The sequence below is a fragment of the Rhea americana genome, unplaced genomic scaffold (genome assembly GCF_003343005.1).
Source record: "Rhea americana isolate MKP2758 unplaced genomic scaffold, rheAme1 scaffold_68, whole genome shotgun sequence".
Taxonomy (NCBI): Eukaryota; Metazoa; Chordata; class Aves; order Rheiformes; family Rheidae; genus Rhea; species Rhea americana.
In genome coordinates, this window is record NW_028186845.1 from 434,395 (window position 1) to 449,176 (window position 14,782).

Consider the following 14,782-nt stretch of genomic DNA (forward strand, 5'->3'; position numbering starts at 1 on the left):
CGTAAGCCAAAAATTTCCCTTGTTTCCTTAAAGTCAGTTCCCTTACAGCTGAATTAATGGGCAGACAAACTACTCCCCCTTTCTTTGGGGGTTCTTGTGCTACACCTAACGCTAAAGCACATTACTGGTTTTTAGCCTGGAAAACCGCAACGTTCAGAAGAGGAGTGCACTGTCACGGCTGCTCTCGGACACAGGATACTCAGCGACCTGGGGAGCCAGCGACAGGATCAGGGACTTTAAGTGCAGCGCAGGTCAGCTGTTCTTTGTGGCTGCAAAAGCACTGCATTTGTTGTTAAATGTGGTCCCATCTGAGATCATAGCTAGAGCAGAAAGCCCATCTGTATGCTGCAGCACCGTGCAATCCATGAGAAAATCTAGTTATGCTAAAATTTCTCTTAGTATCTGTCTCTTGACCTTTTGTGGTGTCTGTTAGCTCATTTGTCTTACAGCACTAACAGAAATACGAATAAGAAAGCAAAAGAAAAGCTGAGAGCTCACAAAATTAAGTGTCAGTTCAGACGAGCTAAGCAAATGCAATTTCTCTCACAGAGGTGTCCTTTGTCACTTTTTTACTCATGAGGTAGGTCAAAACTTTTCAAACTAGGAAAACATTTTTTTTTATTGTCTGTTGAATCCAATCAAGCCAAGATTCAATTAGCTAGATTGAGAGAGGGAGAGACAAAGATGCTAGTGAGTTATCCGTGCACCTGGTAATGTGTGGAATACTAACAACTTGGGTAATGTTCTCCAAATTCTTGATCAGCAGCAGCTGGAGCAAATTCTTTGGCTTTGATGAGTAGGGACAAAGAAGAAATCTATTTCAGTGCATTTACAGCAGTGTATTTACATTATAAACACAATAATTGCTAAGCATTACTGGGATTCAGCAGTTAGAATAAAGGCAGTGGCATTCATTTAGTTTAATTTTCAATTATAAGAGATCCTGTTGTTTTTCTCCAGAATAAAAGCCTCACAGACCTAGCTTAATTATAAAACTACATGGGCTACTACCCATCTTGTCCAACTATAGATATGGTCATCTGTCATCCCAGGCATTTTGAACTCATTCAACTTGGGGATAGGAAAGACTGTCTTTGGTCACATCAGTGTTGTAAAATTTCTTTAATTTCATAGCTGAGCATGGTGCTGTGAGGGATAGCTATCCGTGGTAAATCAAGAACATCCCTTATCCCTTTGTTCGCAATGGGAGTTGAATCTTTGGCAAGCAGCTCTTATTAGAGTGAATGGTAACGTTTGTTAAGTGCTTCCAGACTGATGCTTTATGAATTTTCAATATACCTGCCTGGGGTCTGATCCAGTCATCACCGAAGTGAAGCCAGTGGGAACCCTTCTACCAACTTCAGTGTAACAAAGAAAGTCTTCTGCTGTATGTATTGCACAAGCAGGAAACAGAGGGAGGGATATTATAATTTACTAGCAGATGGAAAAATTCTTATGGCAACACCGCTGGAATGAAGGCTAGTGAGGGCAGAGGTTATAGGACACCAGTGACCTAGGATGGCACATCAGTCTGGTTAGTACATGCCTGCAGCTCCCRTTTCAACATAGGTGATCCAGTAACAACCATCATTCAAGGAAATTTAATGGGAACAGGGATTTTAACAGATTTTGTACGGGAACAAATCCTACAGTCAGCATAGAAATATTTTTTTTGAAGAACAAGATGGAATAAATCTTTCTTTTAAAGTTCCATTCTGAAGGGTTACCAAGACTCTCCATTTCCTTCCACACTGAGGAGCAAAACCCCCAAATGGTACCTGAAAGCCCAACCCTTTAACCTAACTGCAGAGGTTTAGGAAAGTATAGGAAATTATGGAGGGGCAATAGGTGCAATGTTGAAAACCTCCTGCACAGAGCCTAAATACGCTTTCTTCGGTTTGTAGCAGGAGACATATTTCAGCTGAGACATAAAGCTTCTCATGTTTGTTGAGCAGAGTGGTGCATGGGCTAGATTTGATTCATTATTAAACTTTCATATACAGTGGATCTGTTATTCCTTCAGGCTCTTGCTACTAGATAAGGAAGGATATGATTAAAACCAACAAATGTCGGCTCAGAATCAGTCAACTTCATGTAAGGTCTTTTTAAACACAAGTTACTTTAGCACTATTTTCATTTGGAGTTGTAACTTGAACGTTGAGAGGGTATTGGTTTATGTTATAATTCTCAAGAAATATTAATTCTGCTCAGACCTCATGCAAGCAAATTTTATTGTGCATGCAGCTGTTCAAGATTAAGTAATTATTTGATGAACCTTTGGAAGCAATGAATTTTAGATGAAGCATGTACACATTTTGATTATGCATACATTTTTCTTGATCAGTTTTCTCTTCATTTGGTCATTCATTTATGTGGAAGTGATGAACAAAGTCTGCATATTTCACTCTTCAGAAAGAAAATTTCCATTTACATAGCCTCAATGCTTCTAGCCTACACATCTTTCAGTACATTTCAAAACCTGCTGACCTATTACACTCCACCTAGCAACTTCAGTAAATAGGTTCTCTCAAAAAGACCAAGGTCAGACCCTCAGCTGGGCTCAGCTGGACTCTYCTCTTTTGAGCCCTTTCTGAGTTCACCTAGAGCCATTTCACCTTCAGTTGAGCAGGGGTGGCTTATAGGGGATCATCAGGATCTCATCAGGAGGCTTGTCTATGTGCTTTTTGTTGTTTGGAAAAGATTACAAATCAAAAGTTTCCTCCTCTTGTTTTGTTCTTTGCAGGCAGCTAAAAATTTTTCCTCTTAAAACTGCTTTATGAAAAACATACCCCCCAAAAAAGGGTAAAAGCAGTTCTGAAACARTAAGCAAAAGAGTATATCTTCAAGAAGAAGAGCAAGATGACTGTTTTTAAAGCTTGTAAATATTTCATGGTCTGTATTATCTGGGGTGTATGTAACACTGGTCCAAGCTTAGCAAAGCCAAAAGAAACAGTAGCTTTGGGCTTCAGGATTCTGACCAGGTCCATTCTTCTGATTTATGGCTCCAAATGACATGGAATGGCTTTTCCTCCTGCCCCGAGTCCTCACCTGTCCTTCTGGTGGGCCTGGTGGTCTTGCACTGGGATGCTAGGTCATATTTGGGGAGTGTCCCAGCAGAAGATGAAGGTATGATTCTGTCCCCGTTAGCACCAAATCCACAGGACCATCTACTGCTCCAAATCAGGCATGGACACACAATTTTATCTCTATTGAACTAGCAAAAATATCAGATAAAGAGTGTATGTTCATTTTCTGCTAGCTGAAAATGGTATGAGATCTGGCAAAATGTTTAAGTGTTACAGACAGATGATACGTGATCTAGCATAAAGCCTGCCAGTGAAAAGTTGACCTGTCATCATTTATTTTTTTAAACAAATCTGAACCAGCAGAGCAAATTTATACTGGATCAGTGCTTTGTGTCTCACAGCTGCAGTAGTTTTGATCTGAAGTTGAATTTATTGTATCATTGAACCATGATGTGCGTGCGCAGAAGATGTGAGTACAGCTCAGGGAACTGTATTTCTGTCAAGGAAACACACCCCTTAAGATACCTCACCCAGAAGCTGTTTGTCTCTGGCTAMGTTGTTTTTGAACCTGAGAGCGTTATTCCATGCCCACCCTTCGTTCAAGCCCGCTTCAACAGCACAGTATCGTGCCGTGGTGTGCAGAAATACTAGCTCTGTCTATGAAAACAACTATTTAGCAAAAAAGAACTGTCTATGTAGACATGGGTATTCCTAGATGAGTATAGATGCAAAGCAGTATGAAATAGCATTGCTGGTTTCCTTCACGACCCCTGCCCGTGCTGTGGTGTTGTGCCAGCTGTTGCTGGAATCGGGTATTTTCTTTTCTGCCTCCTCTAAAGGCTGCTGTGTCTTGTGCGTTCAAGATTGGACTGTAGTATTCAGCTGTGCTGAAAGATAACTTCTCACCTGTCCAGTGTCCTATCTCAGACTGCACACACTGTGATGCTCAGAGCATGCACAAGCTGCTACCGTGAGGAAAATAGCTGAATAATTTGCCCGTGGGAATTCTGTTTTGCATCGGTGTGCTGGAATAGCTGGAATACAAAAAGGCATTGTGTTGCATTGCATTTGTGTGGGTGCTGCTGCCCTCTCCTGGGGTGCTGCTTCCTGCTACAGGACAACTCAGAGCAGAGCTGCTCACATCTTTGCAGGGAATGATTGCTTTTAACTTCATTTGATCAGACCCAGTTTGCTTCTCTGCATGTATTTAAGAGMAGATGACAGAGCTTGCTGCTTGACAAGTTAGTTGTCTGTTTATACCAAARCCCGAGATGTTCATTATAAAAGGGACCAGTCCAGCAAGGTTCTGCTTGGTAAGTAAATCTTAAACTAATAAGCAAAACCCCTAGTGCCTTGACATTGTCTCATATAGTGCTGAAGTCAGTTCTATAAGTCTAAATCAGGTGTGTATCGGAGAATATCCTGTATTTTATGGACACCTATCCATGCCTTTAGGATCTCTGTGATAGATCAGTGTTAGGACTTCATTAGGACTGCTGTTTGAGGTGCAAGTATAGTTGCATTCATTAAAGATTCCAGCTCTACTTCCTTGGTTTAATATAACAATGAATATGATGGTCCAGTACAAACAGCACTTTTTTGGATTGTGTTTTTATTTTTGATAACTCTGTTACATGCTGATTTTCTGTGTCAGTTGGACTTGATCTGAAATCAGTGGAAGAACGGAACCCCTTGTCTCTAGGACCTTTGGAGGAAGCCCACAATGACCGCCAGTGCTTGGACATGATCCAGCTGTCTCACTGCCAGAATCACATTTGAGACTTTCTTCCATGTATGTCGCTTAGAAAGGACTTGATCACATACAGTCTGGTGGCTTTATGCTTCTGAATTTATTTTTCTAGCTTTTGCCATTGTTTTCCTTTCTGATAACAGGAAAAATATCTACAATTTAAGCAGTGTCTCCATCCTAGCTCTTTCAGTCCCTAACAGAACTGCTTTGCTGTGTCTGTTCTGAATTTAGGGTGTAATGGGTTAAAATGGTTTGCATGGTTGTATATAATTGTGTTTTCTTTTTTTATGCTTTCCAGCTGAAAATTGAAAATGCAGTTTCTCTTGGGTTTTCCCCCTTATTCTTTTTCTTTAGATTTACAGTAATTAAAACCATATGACAATATTTATCATCCTTCGTCTTTCTCCTAAGTCTAATCACCACTAACCATTGCCCTGATGAAGGGAACCTCCTGCTGCTTTACTCCATTAAATTCTCATGATGCTTGTGAATGAATATAATAAAATGCCTGCACATAAGTCCCAGTCCTAAGTGGTCCCTCAGCTCTCCCAAAACATAGTTTTTCCATATTCCAGAAAGAACTGCTGATTGTCAGCCCTCGAATCTGGACTTGGTGGAGGCAGCAGATGTGAGCACACTGCCACCATCTGCCTGCTCATCCTGCCAGTGGAGCAAGTACCGAACAGCTTGAAACCAGTCTGAGGGCAGGGTGCTGTGTTGGGGTGATGCAGCATCCTCACTACCCCCATGTGAGCTTAGCAGCTTCCAGGCAAGCCTCTTGGCTTCTGGAAAATTACTTTTCGTTGGCAGATAGTTCTTTTTGTTCGGGAAACCGGTCTGTGCCCCAAAGAAGTCTGCAAGAGGCCGAGACTTTTTAATGATGGAGGGAGAAGTCTCTGTAGCAAGAAAAACTACTTGTTGCATGCTTGTGAATATCAACCAGGACTCTTTACAAAGTCCAGATCCCTCATGTATTTCAGGGTTCCAGTCAGTTCCTATTTAGGAACTCTCACTGAAGGTAAGACAAACAGATATCTACAGTATCAGTGTGGACTTTAGATCAGGCTTCTCCTTTCCTCCCCTTCCAGTTTTTGAAGGGATCTTTTCTCAGGCTAGCAGCTTCAAATCTTTGTTCATAACTTCTGGTGGCTTCCCTACCCCTCTATATGGAAGGTTTGGAAGGAGGAGGTAACTACTGGCTTTCTCTGTCTGCACATGAGAGGAGGGATCTTCTGACAAGTCAGGACTTCAGAAACTGTTCGTTTGTATTTAAGCATATGTGCTTCTCTGGTCAAAGTTCCTTGAAAATTGGAGAGAGGGAAGAAATTCAAGGTTATTTATTTTCTTTAGCATTTACAGGTAACTTGGCTTGTGGCCTCACCCATTTACTAGAGTTGGCTCCCTTGCAAAAATGATAGCATGTGCTTTAACTTTCATTTCAAATGCAGTTTTACTAGAAAAAAAATCAATTTTAAAGCTATTCCTTGTGATGAAATCATATTTGCAAAGTCAGACAGGCAAATAGCAGCCTGCAGATACTAGTGCTCCAAGGCAACCAAAACCCCTCGGCAAATACTGGCAAATTGATGCAGCTTCCTCCTGGCATAGCACTTGTCACTAAAAAGTCACTTAGAGAGCTGAGGGAAGACGATGAAAGAACAAGGTATAAGATGTCACCGACAGAATCAGTTTCTGAGGCTTCAGAGCTTAAAGACAAGAATAAACTTCTTTTCTGCAAATCATCTTTCTGAAAGGCCTTGTATGATGTGAGGAGTGGAGAGAGGCTATGGGTGTCTGTGCAACGTAAAGAGCAGCTCAGATGAAGTGGTTAGTAGTAAGGCAAGGTTCCTGTGTAGCTTCAGAAGCAAAGCATGTCCCCAAGGGTCCTCTCCAGGCAGCTGTTGTGATGTATCTGGACAGGAACTTGGTCCCTCAGCCTTTAATGTGATGCACATGCTGGTTATCTGGCAGATCTAGCTCCGAGTCCATCTGTCAGGGTGGCATCCTGCCCTCTCGCCAAGCACTGTGTGCCAGCATAACTCCACTAACAAAGCACAGGTTGAGAACCAGAGACCAACAGATAAGAGCATATGAGTGTCCACTTTAGAGCCACAGGACCACTGAGCAGAAATCAGATTATCTGACTCTGTTAGGGATAATTTGGAGAGCTGAAGATCTCAGGAAGCCCTGTTAGGTATTTTGAATAGACCTGTTTCTGAAGCGTGGACTTTCACAAATACAGCATGTTACCTTCAACCATCAAGTTGTGCAAGGGCTTGATTCTGATCCACCTAGAGTAGGGAGTAACACAAAATGGAAGTCAGCCCAGAAGCTACACCTACACTGTGGGACTGAGAATTGCATTTCAGCTGTGTCTTCAAGTCAAGTTAGACTCTGGCCACACACAATTTTCCTGCACACTCTGGCTACAAGAGGAAGAAAACACTAGCCCCTTGGGCTAGAATGGAGTAGCAGCAGCAGCTGGGCGCTGAGTGTGAGCTGCGCTGTGTGAGTGCCCTCCATCGCAAAGATGGCTTTGCTATACCTGTCCCAGCTTCTACCAAAAACTTGTAAAACTGATGTTGTTCAAAACAAAGCGTATGGGAAGTGGGGAAGCAACGTATCTTTGTGGTCTCTTGCACTTGAGCGTTGTATGCGTACAAAAGGAGAATTTGCTGTTGTTTGCATAGACTATGTTTTGTATTACTTAGATTTTGTCATGTCTGTTCTGACTGACGCCTCTCCTGCAAATTTAACTAAATGTGTGTTATAAACGATGCCTCCTATGAGGACAAAGTAGCAGCGTGGTACCGAGGATCTAAGGGGCTTTGCTAAATCAGTGCCTCATTGCTTTAGCGGAGTAGGGTATTGCCACTTCCAGGACTTTTCTTAGCACACCTAAAGCTAGTGTCAGTATTGCAATCGCCAGTAAATGAAACCTGTGGATTCTTTGCTGATTAGATCTTCAAAAGTGAGAGGAGGTTTGCCTGGATATGTAATGATGAGAAGAAAGGATCCAAATTGTTGAAAGCTCAGCTGTACTTGTTATTTTTTAATCTGTCGCGGGTATAAGCAACAACTATTGTGTTGCTTGTCCTTCTTTTGTGTGTGGGGGAAGGCATAAGAGTAAAAAGAGCAGGGGTTTTTTTTGTGTGTTTGTTTGCAGCCGTTTCAAAATAAAGGGGGAGGGAGAAGGAAGGAGTGTTGGTTTTGTGAACAAGGGCATAAAAACTAAAACTGAAAAAAACCCCAGCAAAAACCAAGTTAACAAGAACAGTTTATTTCTTGGCATTACAAAGGAAAATATCACAATGAAAAGTTTTGACCACTTTTCATGGACTTTTTAATGGAGTTAAATGAAGCCCCAGAAGTTTGTGTTTTAGGTTTGTCTCCGTTGTCTAGACTGGGGAAAGCCGCTGCTGTGCCGCCCTGATGCGCTGAAGTTGTTCTCCCTAGCACAGCTCTGTGGTTCTGTTTACGGAGCTGTGGCTTTGCAGAGCCAAGGCCCCCCAGTCCGCTGCTCGAGCGTGCCGCTCTAGTAGAGCACGTAAGGCCATGTTTGCAGGGACTTCTAGATATACAGTAGAGGTTTTGAGAGAGAAACATTAGAGCTGTTGTTTTATAAAATTCAAAAATTCTTATTAATTATTAACAAAACTCTGCCTTTATGTGTGAGGTGCAAGCAAAAGAAAAATTTAGAACAGTGACTTCTATGGCATCTGCCAAGATTTTCATTTTAACTTAACAGRGGATTTACATTATTATTGAGTCCTATTTTCGGAAGAGAGCAAATGCACAGAAATTTGATTATATTGAACCTCTAACCGCATAAACAAAATACTAGACCCAGTGGACTAATTCCATTAAGACTTGAACTATCCATTCTGAAGTTGCTCATGAATACAAACAGCCAGAGCTGCTGGCGTGGCTGGGTTTGCAAAAGAACTTGTGCATTTTTGTGTCAAATAATAAAAGCCAGCTTTWTTTAGGGATATATTAAAATAAACAGTTTTAATAATATATTTAAAAACTTCATTGTTACTCATAAGTTGTTTCTTTCTGCATGAATGCTATTMTTTATTACAGCTGTATATTACCTTCAGAATGCCTCTTGCTCTGAACCTTGCAAGGTGCTGAATCTGTAAATGTGTGATCTGTACCACAGTCAGCTGGAGAATTTTAATTCGTGCAGGGAAAGGTCTGTTTCAGAATTTTGCCTACGTAAACTCTGCTCTGATTTGCYGTTTCTTTTTTAATTCTACCTATCTTCTAGATAACTAACTCTTTTCTATCTAAATAACATATTACTGCTGAGGTTTGGGAGTCATTAGGGAAGATCTGCCCAATTAGCATGTTAATTAGGACCTACCCAATTTGGGCAAAGGGAGGTGATTGTATTATTATCATTCTGTGAGATGAAAGAAAGATTAATGACTGTGCATGCACCCCTTGAGCGGTAAAGAAGTAACACTTCCTTTCTGAGATATCTGTGTCTGAGAGGTGGTATTTGAAATGGTTGGGCTTACTGTGGGAGTTGCCTGCTGATTAGTTACGCCTGGAGTGGAGAAAAACATAATTGGGTTTGTTTCTTGATGAGAAGGAAATGATAGCACAAAGCAAACATAACACAGGGAGAATGTCTGCTGTTATAAATCCGTGGAGCCCAGTGATGGATTGATACCAGATAAGGATTTGGTCATGATTGAATCGGGAGATGAGTTTATCGCTGGGCTGGCAGGACTAGATTCGTGGCTGTTGTATGCACTATAGGCAGCATAAGAAGTGATTGGCTGAGTTGGGTTGTGTGTGTGGTGGTTTATTAGTTGGACTCTCTTTTGTGTGTAGACTTTATGGAAGTCTAATAATGCATTCCATTGAATCTGATCCACCAGACATGAATTGGTGATTTTTCTTTCTTTTTGCCACTATCTCTTTGTATTATTGCCAGTGGTTAAAATAGGCTGGAGTAGCTGAGCCCAGATTTGAAAAGTTAAATGCTTCACTGCAATTAATGGAAAAAATTTGATTTAACAAAAATCCTCACCACTAGCTGTAGCATATCAGTATGTTCTCTACCACAGTGGAATGGATATGTTTTTCTAATTGGTACTGTAAAATCACTGTATTGGTGAAGAATTCATTTCAGCTGAGATTCCCCTGTTCCTTCTGTCTACCTTAAGGTATCATATTTCTCCTCCATCAGCCCTGCTCTTCATATTTCAGCATTGTCCTTGTAGGCCCACTGGTTTTAGTGCACTCCAGGAAAGTCAAAGTGCCCCATCCACATGGAGGTGATCTGTCTCCAGCATCTGCTCTGCCTTCAGTCCTCACCAGCGCTGGAGTGGTGGCAAAGGCACTGYTGGATCCATGCCTCTAGATACCCCATGTGTCTAGGGCTATGATGCTATCGCTGGATTTGGTTATGAGCCCTCACTCCTGAGGAGCTGCCCAACATGTATGCATGTTTTTAAGCGTATCATCTCTTTGGAATGGTGGAGACGTCCCCTTTTTTATTGCTCTCCCCATGTTCCAGTAATGTTGCTGATGGGTTTGGCCAGGACCAAGCACTGGATATAAGCAGTCTTTTCCTCTATTAGACGAGCACTTAGAACTTCACGTATGTCTTCTAGAAAGCCTTCAGTGATTTGAGACTTCAGATACAACTAGGAGTAAAAGTTATTACTGGAGAGGAAAGTTGTAAAAGGAGCAGGCTGTAYACCTGAAGCACCTGATGGTGTATCCAGAACATTGTTCATCAGCTCTCTGCAAGCAGGATTGTACCTCCCTTTGAGGTACAATTTTTAGGTCTTTTGCTGTGCTTTCACATTGCCACATGGTCTAACCTGTAGATAGGTGAAACAGGTTATGCCCGAGGCATTAAAATTCAAAGGGGCATAAAATAAAGTCAGTTAGGGAATAAGAGTGAAATGTTGCCATGAATCCGTATTCAAATGAAGAAATAATAATAAGCAAAAAAGTTCTGGGCAATGTTATCTGAAGCAAACATAGTTTTTCTTTTAACTTTATGATAACTGTCCCTCCCACAGCATTTCACAGTAAACTGATGAAAGAGAAAATACAATGTACTCATAATATGCTGAAGAAAGAAGTAAAGTGCTGTCATTATTGATCTTTCCATCCAACTATTTCATCATTTCTGTCCTGAACTTGATTTCGGAGTTGTCCTCCCCTGCTTTGGTCAATGAGCTGAGTTCTCAAAGGAGTCGACAGCAGGAGGATCTYTCCAGTTGTGTTCTGCCAAGTCTTGCTATTGTTTTTTCTGACAGCACCTACAACCTCCCACAGCTCAGCGCTTTGCACACTGCTTGGTGTGACATGCAGATGTAAAAGGGCTGAGAGCCCAGACGGAAACAATAAGATAGTGCAAATGGATGTGCAAAAGTGGTCTATTTCCAATCCTAATCTGAAGCACCCTGTGCCGCTCTTCCARCTTTCTCTTGGAAATTCTTGGGCGCAGAATCCAGCCCATCGATAAGGACTGTGCAACACTCTGGAAGCTGCAATGGCTTATGAAGTAATCCAAGGCCTAACAAAGACTAGCAGGAAACAGCTCTGACTAAATYCTTGTAAGGATGGAAAATGTGGTCCTGTACATGATATATGGTCACCTAAACATCCATCATACTTCTTCTGGGAMTTAAGTTGTAAGGACACTCTTTGTTCTGTACTTCTAGCTTAAACTTCTAGTTTAAGCAAAGCTATACGTGATAATACTGACTGATCAATAGGGAGGATTATTTCCCAGAAGCTCATGTGGAGTTTTTGGATCTGGGCTGGCAGTCAGGATGAATTTAGATTTTTGTAAGTTATGTGCCTCTAGTTGCTTTTAATTATTATTATATCAGAAAATTTTGATTTAAAAAAGAAATCTGTTCTTCTSTCATTGGATCCTATAGATACTGAGCTTCATCACCACTAAGAGGAGCATATACCACAAAGTTGGACATGGGAAACCTTGGAGAATATGTTCTGGTTTGAATGACAGTTCGTACCATAGAGATTTGTTCCTTTTTTTAGATGTATGACTGTGAAACYATTTGATGCATTCCAAGATTCTCTGGCAAGTACAACTGATGTCTGTCATTTTATTGTGAAACTCCATTACTAATTTATCCCAGAGCTCTCAAATATTCATGTACCCTAAGGAAGCACCAGAATGTTTGTTTCTTCACTTCYTCCGAGGTCTCTGTGTATAACAACTATTTTGATGCAGTCATACTTCATACAAATTCATGCTTTCTGTTTTCTTTTCTTTAAATCTTTGAGTAAATCATATTATGCCTTCAAAATTTTGGGACTGTCAGCATGGTCTTATCAATGAATGCACAGGAAGTTGTGTTACTGGCTCCGGGATTTGAATAAATATTCCTTGTAAAGCAAAGGGTATATTCTTCTGTAGATTTTTCCCAGTGGTGTGAGGGATGCCAAAAATAGATCCTTGTGGACATCATTAGTTTATCCTGGCATGGTGTTATTATAAATACAGGCCATTCTTTAAAGTTCTTCCCTGTTCTCTTGTTTCTTCACTCATGCCAGTCTTAAAATTTCTGTTATAAATTGCTACAGTTTCAGGAGGATTTTCTAGAAATAATTTTATTGTATTTCTTGGTTTGTCTTTTGGCCCTGGATTGCTCCAATGTTAGAAGACTCCAAGGCACCATTTGACAATAAAATCCTGACGTGAGTACCCACTCTACAAGCTGGGACCTTATACTTTCCACAGGCTACTTTGTTTTAGTGTTGAGGTTTTTTGTGATTGAGCAAAGCTAGGATGGATCACTTCGTTCATAGACTTTATTTTGTTTTGTAATGCTGTGTTTTTCTTATCTGTGCATATTTTTCTGGATCTTTTCAGGAATTTTAAACTGGGATATGAGCAACTTGTTCATCTCACAGAGAATGCAGAAAACCATAACATATGTGTCTGTGTGTTCAGGTGAGTTACAGCCAGACTGTTCAGTAAAAAGCTGCATGCTGCAATAGTATGTGACACTGATATGTTTTCCAAAGTCACCCTGAGATGGAGTTAGCTACTTGTCAAATGATAGCTTTTGATACCAGTAAAAGCTGCATAAACTATCTTTCGGTACAACCAACAGTACCTGTGGGAGACCGGAGTTTCATAGAAAACAATTGATTCTACTGATATAAGCAAATTAAGTTTTTGTGACACAGGGAGGAGTTTTCCTTTTAGTCTAAAACGCTCCCCGTTGAGTACTCCCACCAGGTGTACTATGCTTTCTGAAGTCATTAAAGTAGATCAAAGAATAATTAGGCTTTGGCAAGCATAAGGAGGTTTGATTAATCAGCATGAACAGCATCCTTTTATCTCATAATACTACCTGCCTGTTGATTCGGCGTGGTGTGGTCAGGCTTTAAGAAAGTACATTCACAGTTATTTTCCTCAGGCACGAAAGCATTACATTAAAACCAAGCAGAATCCAGCCATCTTTTGTTTTTCACCTTTGCCAAAACTGAGGATTAGGAACATGCTTTTACTCCAGAGAACAAGTCCGGGGTGGCAATAGCAGAAGGCTGTCATGAATTTAAAGCCAGTATTTACTAGTGGTTTGCACATTGCTTAGTCTCCAGGAGACAGCAGGTTTTTTTCGCATCTTAGAATAAGATGATAATGTGATATTTCAGAGATTAGCAGCTGAATAGTGGGAGAAAATGCTGAAATATAATGGAGTTAACTGCCTGCACTTAGCAGGTCCCAATTTTTCGTAGTTATGGGATGGAATCACCATCTTTTCACAGCAAAGTGTCCCCATTCCCCCATGGGAGACTGTGAGGGGAGCTTTATCTGGAAATCTTTCCATGTTTCCATGCTTTGACCTTTCCTGTTTTTTTTTTTTTTTTTTTTTTTTTTCTCTAGTAGAGACTTTTATGCTCGTCAAGTATTTTAATGCTTAAATTCTTTGGTGAATCTTTCTATATATTCCAAATGTTGACACATAAGACATCTTAACTGCCATCTATTGGAAATTTTGCAATGAGGAAGATGGGGAGAAGGAAGGAGCAAAATTCGAGTACTGTGGAATTTACTGTTGGAATCACGACAGGACTTTTTTAGTGTAATAAAATGTTGAATGTGTTGCCAGGCTTCATGCCTAGGGATTGTGCTTTTTCTGTACGGATATCTGTGGCTGTGTATGATCAGCTATCATGCTTCAAAACTACCAAATTGGAAAAAAATCAAAAAGAACTGTGTAAGCCCAGGCTCCAGTGCACTGCACTGAATAATACTGTGTTTATAGTGGTCATGGTTGAAGAAGAAGGGGGTTGCTGCTACAGAAAGCAGAATAAAATCATAGACTAATCATTGGTAGTACGCCAACAATTTCTAAAGAAAGGATATATCAGCATTTGGTATTTGCATATCTTCTTGAACAGCAATGTGTTCAGAAAGATGAAGGTTATTTTATAGTAGAATTTACTTCCAAAATAGTCACTAGACCCTTTTTACTTGTGATTGTCTCAGCAGACTGTTAAGAGATTTGTCTGTGCAATAAAGAACTGTTTTCCCTGCAATCTGCATCCTTGATGTTATGTCTCACTGAGTTCTTGAAGGAGGAAAATAGTCGTAATTCATAGTTTTCAATATATATCATATAAATAATACCTRGCCCAAGTTGTGAAAGACCAGCAGAATGAGCTGTAAGTAGCTAGAATCAATTCCATTGGGTGACAACTGTATTTAGATATCTGAATTGAAACAATTATGGGAAAATACTTACAAATTGCCTGGTTTTTATTCTGTGAGGGCTCTCCTGGTAAATCTCTGTGTCTAACACAGTGCTTGATTGCCCAGTAATTACCTAAATGAGACTTGCATGTCATAACAAAGGCCTAGAAATTTGGCATTGAACGAGTCAGCCTAGGCACCCCATATCCTTTCATCAGATTCAGCTATCTAGAAAAATCAGTAGTATTTTTTCWGATTTCATATGAACCAGTACTTCGTGGGAAGGAAATCCAGTAA